This window comes from Anas acuta, chromosome 13 (genome assembly GCF_963932015.1).
Source record: "Anas acuta chromosome 13, bAnaAcu1.1, whole genome shotgun sequence".
Lineage (NCBI taxonomy): Eukaryota > Metazoa > Chordata > Aves > Anseriformes > Anatidae > Anas > Anas acuta.
The window spans coordinates 5,355,348-5,369,459 of NC_088991.1; the positions used below are offsets into that span (position 1 = coordinate 5,355,348).

The 14,112-nt window shown below is 48.2% G+C and overlaps 1 long non-coding RNA gene across 4 annotated transcripts; it reads left to right on the top strand.

Moving 5' to 3' along the window:
- The first annotated feature begins 457 nt into the window (after positions 1-457).
- On the top strand, positions 458-10,575 carry LOC137863473 (uncharacterized). Of its 4 annotated transcripts, none has more exons than XR_011100907.1 (4): positions 458-785; positions 5,105-5,237; positions 6,359-6,482; positions 6,565-10,575. It is a non-coding gene; the product is annotated as an uncharacterized lncRNA (long non-coding RNA). The 4 variants fall into 4 exon arrangements; XR_011100908.1 differs by having other exon boundaries at positions 5,108-5,237; XR_011100909.1 differs by having other exon boundaries at positions 5,138-5,237.
- Positions 10,576-14,112: the final 3,537 nt, after the last annotated feature.

Here is a 14,112-nt window from a genome sequence, read left to right on the forward strand (position 1 = left end):
GGGCTTAAATCTAGTTTTGCTTAGCAGATTTGCTGTGATTTATCATGTAAGTTCAGCACAGATCAGGCTGATGGGCACAAATCTCTGTTTACATTGTGATTAACCCAAGTTAAACCCTCAGCACATCATTTCCCTGCTACGGGCTCCTGAAGAGCAGCACTGCTGTGTCTCTGTGCTGCTGCTCCCTGCCATTTAAAGCACTTTTTCTTGCTATGAACTATTAGGGAACGAATGATGCATCACTTGAAATGGAGACATTACTGCTCAGGAGGTTTCCTGATGCTATTCAGGGCTCCACGTGGAATTCCGGATCCATTCCCATCACCAAGCGCTGCACTGAAAATGTCAGGCGCTGCACGCGCTTGCTGTGTGTCTCCACAGGGGTTTCTGTCAATATACACTTTCTGTTACCCAATTTAGATGCTGAACATCGAAGTCTTGAGCGTTTGATTCAAAATTCAACAAATAATGAGCACCAAGGGTGCAGTTCTACATTGCCTTGAAAAATAAAATCTCCTTTGAGCTGTGAAAAACAAGATACTCGGTGATTTTACCTTGAGTTCTACACCTGAAGGAAGGTTTTGGAGATTGTGAGTAATCTTTTTAACTGCTGGCAGCTGAGCTCTTTGAAGGCTCTCCCCAGGTTGCCCCCATGGTTTGTAATCAGGTGTGCACAATAAATGTTAATGAGGGGGTGCTCTGGGGGTTTGGTTAAGCAGTGCAAAGGTTTGTTCCCTGGTAGGGGGTGAGAGGTCCAGAAACCCAGCGGAGCCATCCCAAAAGAGGTGAGTGGCCTGGTGGTGCTGGCGTGAGGCTTGCAGGGCTTGAGGTTTTTTCTTCTGGACATTTTCTTTGCTTCTGGATGAGTGCTGACCTTATCCTGGGAGGCTGCAGGGTGGTGGTGAGCAGTGGGGCAGCTCGGGGAGTGATGTGTGTGAGCAGCAGGGCGCAGGTTCCTCTGTGCTGGGTTTCATCCAGCCAGCTCTAGGCTCAGTGTCTGGCTGATGCTATGGGCTGGGCTGCTGGTGGAATGATCTCATTTCTGCAGAAATGACTTCTGTGACCTTTGGCTGTTTGCTCTGCAAGGTGGCTGTGAGCAAGCATCAATTTTTAACTCATCTTGTCAGCTGGTGCTTTCCCAAAGGTCTGGGTTCCCCCTGCGGACACCCACCTGAGTGCCTGGGAGGTGGCTGAAGGGGAAGGCACTGGGTACTTGGTGGGCTGAGGCTCTGCCTGTTGCTGTCCCTCTCCCCCTAAATGATATGGGGTGTAGGGTACCTGCGCTCAAGGGTTTGGTGACTCTTCTAGGTGTTTGTGGTGTGGTTTTGCTCATGTGGCTTCTACCAGATTCTTCTGAGCAGGTTGTCTCGTGGCTACCTGCATGTTAAGGCGATGTGCTGAAATTCCCAGGGGAGGCATTTCCTAGCTCCCTGCAGAACTAGCTACCAGTCCGTGCTGTGCTGTCCCTGCCCTGCTTGTAGGCTCTTCTTGTCAACTCTTTCTGCTTCCCTGTAGCTGCCTCTGGTAGCCCAGGTCAGGGATTTAAGCAAAATCTGTTCAGATGTGTCACGGCTGTTTGGTGGCTGTCAGAAAACCTCTGTGTGTGTGTTCCTGCAAAGGTGTTTTCAGCTCGAAGAGCTGCCTGGCTGCTACCGCTGTTACTGGTTTTAGGTTGTTCACTCCTTTCAAGGCAGTTTCCTGACTCCCTGCTAGAAAAAGATATGGAAATAGGAACAAACATCAGAGCATGTAATAAAATTGCCCAGTAATCAGTAGATTGAACTGGTCTGGATCATCTCCTTGCCCAGCTTCTATGCTGGAAGCTCGTAGAACAGACCAGGGTCATGCTGAGAACTTTAATCTCCTTTGGTAAAAGGGGGAAATGAGTTCAGAGAAGAACAAACTTGAATATTAATAGATAAGTTTAAAGAATTAGTAGGAGAGCTAGGTGTCGTGGCTCCCTGGCTGGCCCTGCTGTGTAAGAGACTTCTAAATCCAAGATGTGCAAGATCAAGAAACCTGATAGCCAGAGCTGAGCTCTGGGCCGTGCTATTAAATGCACAAACACTGGAGTTCTGCCAGGGATCTTGCAGATGCTCCTGATCTCAACAGGAGACCTGAACCTCACTGCTGCTTCCAGGAGCTTCAGCTCAGTTCAAACACACATCCAGTGCTCGGTCCATCTCTTCAAAGCTCTTCAGAAAAGAGCAGGTGAGGATGGAAAAGGTGCAGTGGCACAGAACCCGATGCTGTTTGTCTGGTAGCTCACAGCAGAAGCCGCAGGGAGGAGGGAAGCTTCTGTGCTGTGCCTTTCATTCTGCACTAGAGGCAGGAGAGGTGCTGTTGAGAAAGCTGTGACATTTTGGAGGAAGGGGAATCACAGCTTGCAGGTGTAACCTGACTTGACTGTTACCATGTAATGGTAGCCATAGCTACCCCTCTGGAAAGAAGTGGAGGGAGATGTGCAGAACTGGCCTTAAGGACAGGCTGAGTGCCTGTCCTGTCCACAAGGAGCCCGGTGAGCCATCCGTTAGCGTGGCTTCAGTGAGCTTTGTTCCTGGGGGTTTCTGAAGGTGGAAGAGGGAGAGCGAGGGCATGACAAAAATGGAAAGACCTGCTTTGGTTCTAGGGTACAGTGTAAGTAAATCCACGTTATAGGACCATTTCCCAAGAAAAACATGGCCAATAGTTTAAAAAAAATAATAATACCTCTGTCTACATCACAGACTGCAGAATGGACTGTGTATAAATGCATGTAGGCAGCCAGGGACAAAAAATCTTTATTAGCAGATTGCTTGACAGACCACTTAGGTGTTCTTATAAGAGATACTCTGCATTCTTGTATCAAGCAGCTTCTGCTCCTAATTAAACCACTGTGAATCAGAAGCAACCTTGCTGCCCCCAGCGTGGTGGCTGCCCTTCACACAGCAGCTCAGCGCCATTTCCTGCAGGGGCAGGAGGGGACACAGGCTTTATTCCTGCAAAATGACCAGCCTTGAAGAGGAGTTTCTTCCAGGTAACATATGAGCAGTTGTGGGGGGCAGAATTAAGAAACGCTTCCAAGTCCGGCCAAAAGACATCAGGCTGGTTGTTTACCAGTCACTCTTGTGAAAATGGAAGGAAAATTCATCTGTTTGCTAGTCTGAGCTTGAAAATCCTGGTGTCCTGTTTTGGAAAAGAAAGAGCCTGGGGAGTTCAAGAATTCCCAAGGCAGTAGGTGATACATGCTCATGGAAAGGAAGATCTTGCAATAAGATAAGGCAAACCACTGTAAGCTTCAAATAGATGTGGAGCTGAAACAACAAGGATTAGGTGTAAAGGAGTTTTGTGAGGAGCACAGTGAAATTCTTTTGTGCATGTCCTTAGGGAACTGCAGGGCAAACTGAACTTAGCATTTCTCAGTGGGCATGTGTTAAAAGCTGTTTGTGGGGGAGCTCTTTAGAGTCCTACATAATATATTTGCTACAGGAGATTCACTGTTTCAGTGACTGGTTTGTTATCACACAGCTGTTACAGTGGACAACCAAGGATGAAGAAAATCGTGATTGCTGCTTTAATAGAATGGTAGGTTCCTGATGTGCCTCGGGACACTGAGGATTTTAACAGCATTTGTTTATTAATGCAGTGCTGTCCATCCTGAACATTCCCAGACCCATGTTCGCTGCTTGCTCCTCTCCAAAAATCACGATATTGGCTTAAAACTAGGAGGGTGAGGCCTTTGCTAGCAGGGAAGTGAGCTGAAGGGCTCTGTGCAGACTGATGCCTGCTGAGGGACCTCTCAGGGATTGCCCCTTGCAGGCATTGCCTTTGTATATATCTTTGTGCACTGGTGGCATGCACGAAGATGGCAACGTGGCATTCAGTTGTCCCCAAGTCCAGCTTGCTGCCATAAATCCTACCAGCTTCTGTGTGACCACTTGGGCAGACTGTGTACCTCTCAGTCCTTCTGGTTTTTCAGAAGTCAGTGCAGCTTTCCTCAGAAGCTGTCCTTGGCCAGTCTTCAGGTGAGATTCAGCCTTGTAGTATAGCTCAGAAAAGATGTTTTTTCTCTCTTCCATAGGGAAAAGAAAAGCAATTGAATCAGTCCTGTGGCAGGTAGCTGAGAGCCAACCTGCACCATGAAATTGAATCCCTTTCCAGTTTTCCTCCTTTGCCATGTGGGCTCCTCGGTAGTTATGAGTGATCCAAGGCTTTCCAGCTGTCACTCTGGGTTCTGTGTGTCCCTTTTCTTGTCATCATTGTTCCGCACTCCGGCACAAATGGCGCAGTGCTGCTCTGCTGTGGAGGTGCTGGAACTTTTTGAGGTGGTCTGGGAGGACTGGGGCTCCCTACCTTCTGCCCTGTCGTCCTTCCTGCAATGAGCCATGCAGGTAGGAATATCATCCTGCCTGTAGCAGTCCTCAGGGGCTGGAAAGCCTCTTGTTAGGCTTCCTTCCTCCCCATGGGAGGGCAGGGAGGTGGCTGTCAGGTGTGACCATGCCACCTGCTGTCTTCCAGACCTCAGGCCGACCTGTACTGAGCAGTTCCTTCAAGGGGAAAATCTGGAAGGTGGCAAGTGAATCCCTCTGAGATGCAGCTCCTGCATCTCCTGAGGTGCTCTGCTGCATGATTCTGTCCTTCCCTGCTCCCTTAAGAGGGGCACAGATGCCAGCAAACGTGTGTTTTCCCCCTCTTTGCTTGGGGGAGAGGTTGGGATCTCCTCAAGGGCCCTGCAGGAGGGGATGCTCTGGGTAAAGCCAGCCCCATGCAGGGCTTCACCTGCAGCCTGGCAGCACCCTGCACAGTCCTGGGCCTCGCTGGGGCTGATGGCTCTGCCTCCAGCTGTGCTCTGTTAAATGCCTATTGGAGACAGATTGGCACTTCTATGGCTTGAGGCATTGGTGACCACAGAAAAATGTCCTTTCAACCCCATTTGTAGTTATCTTTTATGCTGAAAGAAAAGTAAGTAAATTCTTGGTAGTGCATTAACCTTTGCCCTGTTAATATGCATCTCCTCAGCTGTTGCTGATCTCGGAAAACAATGCGATTGCACGGCACAATGAAGTGTCTTCTGGTTTTACAATTGAGTCTCTTGCTTGTTTTATGTTCTGATTATTTTCTCTAGCAGATATGTTGTCACTTTTAAAAATCTTCTCAGTAGTTAACAGTAGGGGAAAAAGATGAAGATGTTCAGAGGAGCGATGCTGGGAATACTTCTGTGGTCCGTGCTGTTTGCTGTCTGGTGTTTGACATCCACTGTGAGTAACTGCGGAAATTCTTCTGCACCCATGGCAGTAAATACTGGTGTCCAGTTTCTTCCACAGAAGTATTTCTGCACTTATTCCAGAAATGACTCTTCCTTTGAAAAGAATTACATTAAATTGTTGAGATTTCCACTGCTGCTGTTGTCAGGATCACATTCAAGGACAGGATACGATTATTTCTTTTTTTAGCGGTTTATAAATACAGAATCATTTGGATTCAACCTGTCATAAAAATTGTGTTAACTGCTCCACAGAACATTTGATAACAAATAAGATGGCTCAGTGAAACCAAACAATCTTCAGCAGATCTAGTTCACTTGCAGCCTTCTGTAGTCAATCCTTCTGTAGTCATTCCCAGTTCCCTGCTTTATCCCGGAGTACTGCAGTGGCAAGTGTTGTTTCATGGGCTCAGTGTGAGAAGCCTGCCCTGTCTTTCCACTGCGATGCTCGGGGATCCTTTCCTGAAGGCAGTCTTCTATTTCTAGCCCAGTGCTGTGGCTGAGACCAGTGTGTGGGGGTGCTGCAGGTGGGCTGGAGGGACTAGGTGGGCTTTGTGGGCTCCATCAAAGCCTTGTGGCAGTGGATCACTTGCTTACCGTGTCTTAAGATGCTCATCTGAAACACCGTGTGGGCTAGCACAACATGCTGGGCTTCATGGTGCTATCACCATGCCATTACTCATGGTGGTATTATTGAAAGGAAATGTATTGAAGGCTGGGCAAGCAGAACACTTGGGAACAGCCAAGCCCCTGGTCTCCAGCAGCCTCACCACCTCTGTAACTGGGAGGTGTCAGCTCCTACCCAGCCTGTTCAAAGCAGGACCAGTCGATAGGGTTGCTCTGGGACATGCTGCCTGTCTCTGTCTGCTGTTCTGGGTGGGTGCAGGCTGGTGGGGAGCCTCCTGTGGAAGGACATGAAGAAGTGGGCTTGCATTCATTTAACTTCACAAACGCTGCTGAGTTGGAGGCGATGCTTGTTGTGGGCAAGTGTTTAACAAACGACAGGCACTGTTCTGGCTGGTGTTAATCTGCCCCCTGTGCTGTGCCTATCTATTTTGCCTTTCACTGAATGTAGCTGATAAAAATAGGGCTGTCGTGTTCTGGTTTGCATTGCAGTTCTCCATCTCACTTCCATCAGTGGCTCCCTGCAGAATCTCAGCTGTAAGCTTTCCCTGCCTGCTTCCATGAGCTAGCCTCCTGGGTCTCACGCTTCCCAAAATGATGTGCAGGTAGTGATATGGTATGTGCAATGATCCTTTGGTGGAGGGTTTAGGCCTTTGGCCAGGTTTTAACTTACACACAGAATATCTTCTGCACGACAGCTCTCTGCCTTGGAGATCAGAGATGAAAGAAGTGAAGATTGCCATCAGGGAATTGTTTGGTTTTCTGTGCTGGGTACACAAGGGGGTGTCTATAGCTCTTCATTTGGGTACTTGTCCCAGCCATACAATCCACCTCTGCTGAGTACGAAGCACAGAAATACTTTTTCTTGAGACAGCGTGAGCTTTGGCTTATCCCTGATGGATTTACGAGGATGCAGGAGAAGATGGAAAGCCAAGTCTGAGCAGAAAGCGAGGGGAGCTGGGTGGCAGCAGCATGGGTGCTGTGCCCAGACCCTGCGTGGGCTGGAAGTGCTGGGTATCCCTGCTGTGCTGCGTGGCTTCATCCTGCCAAAGCCAGCCAGAGCTGGGTGTGCTCTGCCCAGGGCTGCTTCTGAGGAGAAGCTCTTGCCAGCTGGAAGAGCTGAGGTCTCGAAAGCAGGGTGAGCAGCTCATCGGAGTCAAGACCATCTTCTAAATGTTAACGGGCACATTGCAGGAGATGCTCAGCAGGCACAAAAGGTCACTACTGCCCAGGCTTTCAGTAAAACAAAGGCCAGCTATTTTTAACCTAATTTCAAGTGGGAAGCCTAAAGCCATAAGCTGGCCTGATTGCAGAAAGCCTGGACTCGCCTGATAATCAGAGCTGGATGTGTAATGTGGGACTGTGACCATGTACACGTTCACAAGCCGCATCCAAAAATCCCTTCCGAACTCTGCTAATGCAGTGATGGTTGTGGGCATGGCCTGACCCTGCGGAGTCCTGCACTAAAAAGCAGTTCCTGAGTTACTGTAAGGGACAGGGAGTTTGGGAACGGAAGGTGGGAGCTGCAGGCATAACTTGCATGACTTAATAATGCCCCCATCTTCAGCTGCCACTGCAAATGAGTGAAAAAAACAAGATATTGTATTGATTACCAGGCAAATGGGACGTGCCAGAAAGGATCTTGTTTTCTGTTTGGGTAACCCAGGGCTCCTTGGATGTGTCCTATATAGAAAGCAGCTTTGAATCTGAAGGTGTCTTTAAAAATATGTATTTAAAATAGATCCATAGAGATCATGACCTGCTGGCTGCAGTGTGAGCATTGACAGGAGAAGCTCTGCACCTGCTTCATGTGGCTTCCTTCAGCCTGGAATCTGAGCCAAGAGAAGCCATGTTCTGGTCCTGCACCATATCCTGATGTTCTTGTCACTGCTGCTGTAGAAAGCAGGACTGCAGGTACAGGTCTCCTAACACTTGTTCCTGGTGTAGGAGAAGAGTTACCAGGACTTCTTGGTGGACTTCATAAACTCTGCAGTCCCTGAACTGAGCAGCACCAGGCTTCACACAGGTTCAGTGTGCTGCCTCTCTGGTGTGACAAAGCTGTGTCAAGGAAAGGGGGGAAAAAAGGGCAAATTTGGGCCAACCAGCCTTATTTCTCCTGAAATGGGGTTTTATAGCAGGGCTTTTCTTGAACTTACAGAGCATATGTGGAATGCTTTTGACTTCTTATCAGCCTGCCAGTGAAGACCTTCTCCATAGCAGGGACAGGCATGGACTCTCAGCTGCCCTGCTGTGCAGCGATGAGACTGATCACCTTCTGGTTACAGCACAGGAATGGGAGGGCTTGTGAGCAGAGGAGCCGCTTCTTCCATCAATGGTCACTGAGGGCTTGGTAAAGCAGGTAGCTTTGCTCCTGGAGCACCTGAGCACATCGTTTCCCTTGGCAAACAAAGCTGATCTGTGCCATTGGGTGGCTGCCAAGCACAGTATCGGGTCCCTGCCTGCAGCAGTGATGGAGAGGCTTTGTGTCCAAATTAATACATGTGACACAGCCCGGGCCTGTTCTTGGCTGCTTTCTGACAAGCTCTGGTGGGACGCAGTCCTCAGCCTGTGGCAGTAAGCGTTGCTGGCAAGTCCTGTGGTTCCAATTTCCCTGCTGCTCATCTGTCTCCATCTGCCTTTGGGCCAGTGCAGGGGATGCTGTCGCTCAGCTCCTGACCTGTGTGCTGTGTTTTGGGGGAAGATACTGCTGTGGTGGTGATTTTTCACTGAGCAGGCGCACAGCGTGCATGGCCACTGCTATTTCTAGGTGCTGTGGTACTGCCAGACTCTCTCTTTTGCTCAAGAAGCACAAGCATAGTTCTCTGCAGCTCCATAAGAGATTTGGAGCTCTATGGCTTAAAATAAAATTAAAAAAAAAAAAAAAAGCCCAGCTATCTCACTGGTGTGTGCTGCCCCTCTGGATCTGAGGGGTGCCCCAGACCTCCCGAACACTCCTGGTGCTGCACTCACCAGCACTTGGCGTTAGTGCTTCAATCTCTGAGGAGACCAGCGTGTCCTCAGGCTGTCAGAGTGCACCGATCACACACATGTATCTCTTTATCTTATTTGCAGGGCTCCTGTCCCCAAGCTGTGAGGTGCTGCAGAGGTCACTGAGCTCGTGCTTGCCTAGAAATTCCCATTGAAAACCATTGATATGTCAGGAATGGCAGTGCAGGGCTGGCTTTGGAGGATCCCGAAGTGCACCATGAGTATGTTGTTGCCCTCATTCTTCTTTCCAGGCACAGATTTCTTTAAGTTCTTTGGTAGAAGTTGTACAGGATGTCTCCTTAAAGCAAACAATAGGAGCTGTATCTCAAGGGGTGCAGATCAGCCGAACCCCAGCAACGGTAGCGGAGCTGCTTTTTTTCCCCCAAGCCTGCAAGAAGTGACAGATCAAACACTCCTTCCTCCAGATTTGCTAGGGCCAAGACCTGTGTATGGCTGTACCCTTGAGTCACAAACTTTCTTGTGTTTTTTTCCCCCTGCCCATCATAAAGCACTGCACCAGGTGTTTGCACTTAACCTCCCTCTGCTCTTCAGCAAAACAAAAACCACGCTGCATTTCCACAGTGTCCTGTGAAGCATCCTCACTGTGTGCTTCCCAGGGTTAATCATTGAAGTTAATGATAAAAGTAGCGCAAAGCAGCAAGGGGATACGTGCCTGTCTCAGTTAGTTTCAAGGCTGTTGCAGTCTGCCTGCTCCAAATCACAGAAGGGAGCTGATGCCACTGGTGAGGAGCAATGGTTAAAAAAGAAAAGCCTTGGCTGCTTCCCAGAGAGTTGAAGTACTAATTAGGGCCATGGACAGTCGGCTAATTCAGACCTTAATGAGCCCCGAGGGACTGCAAGATAACAAAAGCTCAGATGGGTACACCACTGTGCAGCCTTGAAGCTGGGCTGTTTTAGTGCTAAGAGCCTTGACGATAAATGTGGCATCGTGCGTGGAACTGGGAGGAAACTGGAAAAGGAGCTTGTGAGATCTGGAGGCAGGTGCAGCTTCCTCTAAGGGCAGATTTCACCCACAAAAAGCCAAAAGCAAAAAAGCCAAAAGCACCCCAGTGAGACTGGAGGCCTCTGTAGTGGAAAACAAGATGTGAAGTTCGGTTTTAGTCCTGGGGTTGCAAAGACGGGTCAAAGGCGGGACCGAAGTCATCGTCTTGTTTTGAGGATGTTGGGCTGGATCTTAAATTTCTTCTCTTGGTGGTTACCTTTTGGTTTTCTTTTGAAGAGTCGTGGTGCCTTTCGTCTCCTTCATTTCCTTGGAAAGCACTTTTTGTGTGGGCATGGCCAACATCTAGCATAGGATGCTTCCTTGCCGTCAGGACCCAAACCAGATGTAAAGCAAAAAAGAAAAAAAAGCAAAAATCCTTCCAGCTGGCCTTGCAACCTGTTCCCAGCGAACCCCAGGTACCCCTCAATCACCCTCAGTGAGCTTTGGCTAAGGTGCCATGGACCCTCTGTGGTTGTGTGGCTCTTTCCAGCAGCACCTTCTTCTTGTGGGTTTTTGCTTTTTCAAAGCACAACCACACGACTGGGAGCACAATGAGGAGATCTTGTTGGGAGCATCCTGGCAAACGTGGGCTTGTTGGTGTGCTCCTGCCAGCCTGCTCAGACAAGGCAAATATTCCTGCCTCTGTGTCTGTGCGGGCATTCCTGCCCCGGTCTCCCTCGTGGGCTGTGATGGGCAGGATCTGGCCTTTAATCACAGGTTTTTGTGAAGGTTTGTGCCTGTACGGCTGCAGCACCAATTATCCCTGCATTTAGCCTGCTGAGAAGTTAGAGGTAATTGACACAATTTTGCTTCAAAGCTCATTTTTAATGAATTAAATTTAAATTTAATTAACTATTTCTCACATTTTTGTATTTTTTTTGTTTCCCTTAGTAAGCTAAAATGCTCATTGTGGAGCTGATGGGCATAATGTTAAGCTGGTTTTGAGAGAGGGTAGTGGAGAGGAGGAATTCTGTGTGTGTGATGGGTCCTCCCTGCCGGAGGAGCATTAGGTCTCATTTAAGTGCCTTTCCCTCCTCAGTGGTCCTATTTATGTATGTATATGTATATATATAATGGAATATATATATGGAATCGTCCTGGCACTGTTACAATTCCTCATGTAAATAACAATGGCCTTTTCTCCAGGCTGCTTCAAGCCCAGCCCTGCTGGGAGCCCCTTCCCTGTTGCTTAACTTTCTCCCCATCCCTGCAGCAACAAGTCATCCCATTCATCACTGACCCATTAAAATACTGCATACAATATTATTTTCTATTACACTTAACAAAGCAGGCTGATAGTAAACCTCTGAGTATCAAGCTCCTGCAAGAGGCAGTGGGAAGTTAGGTGTTGGCTTGCCTGGAAAGGTCAATCTGGCCAGTGGTGAGAGAGGTTAATCTGGTTTCCCTGCTAAAATAAAGGACGGTGCCTTGCTCCTTACCCTTGTTTACCCAGCTCAGGAGCAGCTCCCTGCTTTGCAAGGCAGGATCCCGCCCTTCCTCTCCTTGCCGAGCTGTGCTTCCTGAGAAAGCACAACCTGTCTCCTCCATCTGCTGACCGGGACTAAAATAGCTGGGGGGGCTCTCCTCCCCCTGCCCGGGCAGGAGACAGTGCTCAAAGGGCCAGGCTGTGTGGGACACCTGCTGAGCATCCCCGTGCAGATAAATTACCCATGGGACACACAACTGCAAGGCTGCATGTGCTCAGGTGCTGTGTGCTGGTGCAGCTTCACAGGCAGGAGCCCAAGGTGCTCAGCACGGTCCTGCTGAGACCCCAGCTGGCCAATGGGGCCCCCATCTGTAGGACAGCCTGCCTGCCGTCCTCCTTTTTATTATGTTGGTGTTTTGCAAACAGCTATAAAGGCAGACAAGTGGCATTGTATCTGCGTTAGCAGCTCGCGTTCCCTAAATATCCCAACGTTTAGGTGTGGTGTTGCTGCCTCGCTCTTCTGCTCCTGGCCCTTTGCTGTGCCTCAAAGGGCAGTGTCCCTGCAGCCTGCACCTCACCTCTGCTGCTTACATTGTGGGCAGCTCCCCTCTGGCCCTCTGTCTTTTGGTAATAACCAGAAGTGCAAACAGTTGCCGCATGGGCAGGGAAAAAGTGCAGGGTTTGGGCTGCTGCAGATCTTTAGCACCACAAAATAATGGGATGTGTTGAAAATTGTGACCTTTTAACATTGTTTTGCCATGAAATCCTGAAGTTCTTGCTTGATACGGTTTGTGTATCAGTTGCAATTTCAGTTTGCAACCCAAGAATCTAAAAATACCCAAATAGTCTGTAGCTGCTAGGAGCTGGGACCTACAGGGCAAGTGAGGTCTCTTCCTTGTCATGTAGTAAGGCTGCCTTGTTTGCAGGGCTTTTTTTTTTTTTTTTTTTTTTTAAGAAAGGTCTTCTAGACCAGGTATATGGACTTGGTCACTAACTTCTTTTTGCTGCAATAACGAGAAGGTAGGTGCTTTTTTTTTTTTTTCTTGTTTGAGTGCAACCTGCTACGTCACATGGATTTTTTCAATCAAAATTCTTTAGTGATGGTTCATCTGATTCAGGCTTATAGGAAGTAGCTATTAGAAGTCTCTTCCTCTCCTCCCCAGCTTCCAAAAGAATGATGATAGGAACGAGTCTCAATCAGATGGCTGCGATGGGCAAAGGCATCATGTTGCTGCCGTGAGGGCGTTGGGTGCTTGTTGTGGAGGTCTCTGCTTGGCCATTGATTACTGTTGATTCTTGGGAGTATCTTGCCCTATGCTACAGGGAGAAGGATATTTCTGTCTGCATGATGTGTGTGCCCACTGATGGGAGAAGCATGCTGTGTAGTGAAAGCCCACGGGTTTCTCTGCATCTTACATTCAGCTGAAATCCAGCGTTTGTGGCTGCTCTGCTGGGTGAGCTCAATCAGGAGATCTGGGTGGAAGCTCTCCCCAGCGCTGAAATAGTTTTTTATTTCTCATTGAAATAGTTTTTATTTCTTTTACATCTGAAATCTCAGACAAAAAAAAAAATCCTGAAATGTGTAAGAACCATGAAGGATCATGAAACCCCCCATCTGTCAGGTTTCCTGGCACTGCTGCTCCCCCCAGCAGTGAAGCTGTGGAGTCAAATGGAAAGTGGAGAAGAATAATGATCCACTAGATACCCTACTGCCTTGCCATTAGGGAGCTGAGTAGGTAGAAGAGTTGGATTTGGCGTAGGAATTCCTATTCCTCTGCTGTGCTCAGCTCCTCTCTCTCTTTTCGTCTCTGACTTAGTGCAGAATTCATTAATACGACACTGAGAGATACGAGGTGAGTGCTGGGCAGGTATTTTGCCTCTCAGCATCCTTGTCCCTACCTTCTGGCCAATAAGGGGACCCAGAAAGACTTCAGTGTATTGCTTCCCATCTGGACCCCCTTTTCCTTGGATTTTGTGAAGTATCTCACACACCTGGTGAGCACAGTGCATCACACCCATGCTGTGATTTCCCTCCTCACCACCGTCATTTCTTGGGGTAACGACATAAGAGTAGCAGAGCTCGCAGCAGTAAGAAACCATAACAATCTTTGCCCTCCAATTCACCTGTTTGGCATTCTCAAGGAGATGTGAAATGGTAACCCTCTTTAATTCAGGAATGTACTAACTGATCTCACGTTTGTTTGCGGCTGCTTAAAGCACTCTCTCGTCTTTGCTCTCTGTGCAAAGAGAAAGCCTACATATGGAAGATAAGGCTGCCACTTGCACAAATAAACGTGGATGTTGATAGGGCATAAGTTGCCTGAAAGCAAGGGTTAGATTTTTCTCCTATTCTGAACTTGGTATCCATCAAAAATGCAAACTTTGTGCATTCCCAGTCCTCTGTGAAGAAGAAAAAGGCAATCTTTTCTCCCATTAGAGACAAACACCTGAGGAGCAAACAGAACAGAGTAACAGGGAGCAGCCCATCTTGGCAAGTTTTTGTTGTTTTTGAAAAAAAAACTCATCAATCTATTCTCATAGATGAATGCTAGGGAGAGAGCTGGGACTTAGAAATCAAATGGAGCTGTCGTCATACAAACTGGGTTTCCTTTCAAAACTCTTCCAGTGGTATTTATTTCTTGTATTGATTTCAAGAAGCTTTGGCTACAGCACGGGTTGTCTTCTGGTGTGAATGCTTCTCTTGAGACTATTTTCCAGGTGTTTTTCTGAGCGCAGACATAGTTGAGAAATCAAATCAGCATCACAGAGGACAAAGGGGATGGCTTCAAAATTAACCTCTTGTAATGGTTTGGCACTACATCCTTGGCA